Raw genomic sequence first — 2773 nt, forward strand, 5'->3', positions numbered from 1 at the left:
CACTGAATGAATACTTTTCTTCAGTATTTACTCAGGAACAGGGCATTGTTGTCGATGAGAATACTGAGTCACAAATAAGTAGAATGGATGGCTTTGAGGTATGTAGAGAAGAGGTGTTGGAAATCCTGGAAAAGGTGAAAATAGATAAGTCCCCTGGGCCTGATGGCATTTATCCTAGGATTCTCTGGGAAGCAAGGGAGGAGATTGCAGAGCCATTGGCCTTGCTTTTTATGTCCTCTTTGTCTACAGGAGTAGTCCCAGAAGACTGGAGGATAGCAAATGTGGTTCCCTTGTTCAAAAAGGGGAGTAGGGATAGCCCTAGTAACTATAGGCCGGTGAGTCTCACTTCTGTTGTGGGCAAAGTCTTAGAGAGAATTGTAAGGGATAGGATTTATGCACATCTGGAGAGGAATAATATGATCAAGGATAGTCAGCATGGTTTTGTGAAGGGCAAGTCGTGCCTCACAAACCTTATTGAATTCTTTGAAAAGGTGACGAAGGAGGTTGATGAGGGGAAAGCGGTAGATGTGGTATATATGGATTTTAGTAAGGCGTTTGATAAGGTTCCCCATGGTAGGCTACTGCAGAAAATACGGAGATATGGCATTGAGGGTGAGTTGGAGGTTTGGATTAGGAATTGGCTGGATGGAAGAAGACAGAGGGTAGTAGTTGATGGCAAAGTTTCTTCATGGAGTGCCGTCACTAGCGGTGTTCCGCAAGGATCTGTTTTGGGACCATTGCTGTTTGTCATTTTTATAAATGACCTGGAAGAGGGGTTAGAAGGTTGGGTGAGCAAGTTTGCGGATGATACGAAAGTCGGAGGAGTTGTTGACAGTGAGGAAGCATGTGGCAGGTTACAGCAGGATATAGAGAAGCTGCAGAGCTGGGCAGAAAGGTGGCAGATGGAATTCAATGTAGCTAAGTGCGAGGTGATTCACTTTGGGAAGAATAACAAAAAGATGGGGTACTGGGCTAATGGTCGGATACTTGGTAGTGTGGATGAGCAGAGGGATCTTGGTGTCCATGTACACAGATCTCTGAAAGTTGCCACCCAGGTAAATAGTGCGGTGAGGAAGGCATATGGCGTACTGGCTTTTATTGGTAGAGGAATTGAGTTCCGGAGTCCTGAGGTCATGATGCAGTTGTATAAGACTCTGGTACGGCCGCATCTGGAATATTGTGTGCAGTTTTGGTCGCCATACTATAGGAAGGATGTGGAGGCATTGGAACGGGTGCAGAGGAGGTTTACCAGGATGTTGCCTGGTATGGAAGGAAAATCGTATGAGGAAAGACTGAGGCACTTGGGGCTGTTTTCACTAGAGAAAAGAAGGTTTAGGGGTGACTTGATTGAGGTGTACAAGATGATTAGGGGGTTAGATAGGGTCGACAGTATGAACCTTTTCCCGCGTATTGAGTCGGGTATTACAAGGGGGCATAGCTTTAAATTAAGGGGGGGTAGATATAGGACTGATGTTAGGGGTAGGTTCTTCACTCAGCGAGTCGTTAGTTCATGGAATGCCCTGCCAGTAACAGTGGTGGACTCTCCCTCTTTATGGGCATTTAAGCGGGCATTGGATAGGTATATGGAGGATAGTGGGTTAGTGTAGTTTAGGTGGGCTTGGATCGGCGCAACATCGAGGGCCCAAGGGCCTGTACTGCGCTGTATTCTTCTATGTTCTATGTTAACTTCAATCCCTGTCCTCTGGTAACTGACTCTGGTCAGTGGCAATTGATTCTTCTGATCATTAATCTGCCCATTCCCACCGTTTCTTCTCCCATCATTACCAACAGCCCCAGGAAATCTCCAGTTAACCTTCTTTGCTCCAAAGCGAACATTCCCAACCTTGGGAATGTCTCTCCAAAATGGAAATTCCTCATCCCTGGACATGACGCAAGGTGTATAATTGGGAAGAGATTTTGGCAAAATATTGTCAGTTAGGAAATGGAAAAATGTTCATGAAGCAAAACAGAAATCCCAGTCTCCAGCTTTGTGAATCTTTAGAAACTCTTTGGGAAGCGGATTTAGAGGAGAATGAAAGATCAACTGTCCGACTGAGTAGAGACAGTGCAGATAGCGTCCCCTTGTTAAAGAGGCCGGGAGATTGACTCTGATGTTCTCGGGGCATGAACTGATCTGAGACATTGAAAGAATTGTCGTTCCTGCACATCAGGAATTCAAACCCCTTCTCGCCTCCGAGCCAATGAGAGAAATCGGGAACAGGCAAAACACTGAAAGGCTCGAATGGCGACGGCCCCGGATTAAGAAAGCTAGTTCCTCCTGACATGGATGTGTCTGCAGACTGTCCCCGGTGTCTCCACAATAAATCTCCCAGGCTTTATTATGGAAAAGTAAAACTGATAGATGACAATTGTAATTCTAGGCGTGGAGGCTGAATTATGAATTCACTAATAGCCTCCCCTAAGCGATGGCGCAGCCCATGTCATCGCCTGTCTCTGTGGCGCAATTGGTCAGCGCGTTCGGCTGTTAACCGAAAGGTTGGTGGTTCGAGCCCACCCAGGGGCGCTGTGTTCGCTGTTCTTCCTTGGTTTCAAAGCTGAGCGCTTTTGATGGGGTCAGGAAAATGTTCCCCAAACGGAAATCTTCTCCCCAAAGGGGTTGCTGAATTGAATTAATGTCGAATGTCAGGGACTGCGGATGCGGAGAAGCCGAGACAAAAACAGTAACTCGGCAGGCTTGACAGTACCTGTCGGAGTAAACAGAATTTTGAAATGTTGTCTCTGATTCTCTTTCCACGGATGTTGCCTGACCTGC

The 2773-nt window shown here is 46.5% G+C and overlaps 1 non-coding gene across 1 annotated transcript; it reads left to right on the forward strand.

Annotated features, from left to right (window-relative positions):
- Window positions 1-2450: 2450 nt before the first annotated feature.
- On the forward strand, window positions 2451-2524 carry trnan-guu (transfer RNA asparagine (anticodon GUU)). Its single transcript has one exon. It is a non-coding gene; the product is annotated as a tRNA-Asn (tRNA).
- The last annotated feature ends 249 nt before the right edge of the window (window positions 2525-2773 follow it).

The sequence above is a fragment of the Chiloscyllium plagiosum genome, unplaced genomic scaffold, assembly GCF_037043375.1.
Source record: "Chiloscyllium plagiosum isolate Xiang-an unplaced genomic scaffold, Cpla_swu_hap1 HiC_scaffold_27, whole genome shotgun sequence".
Lineage (NCBI taxonomy): Eukaryota > Metazoa > Chordata > Chondrichthyes > Orectolobiformes > Hemiscylliidae > Chiloscyllium > Chiloscyllium plagiosum.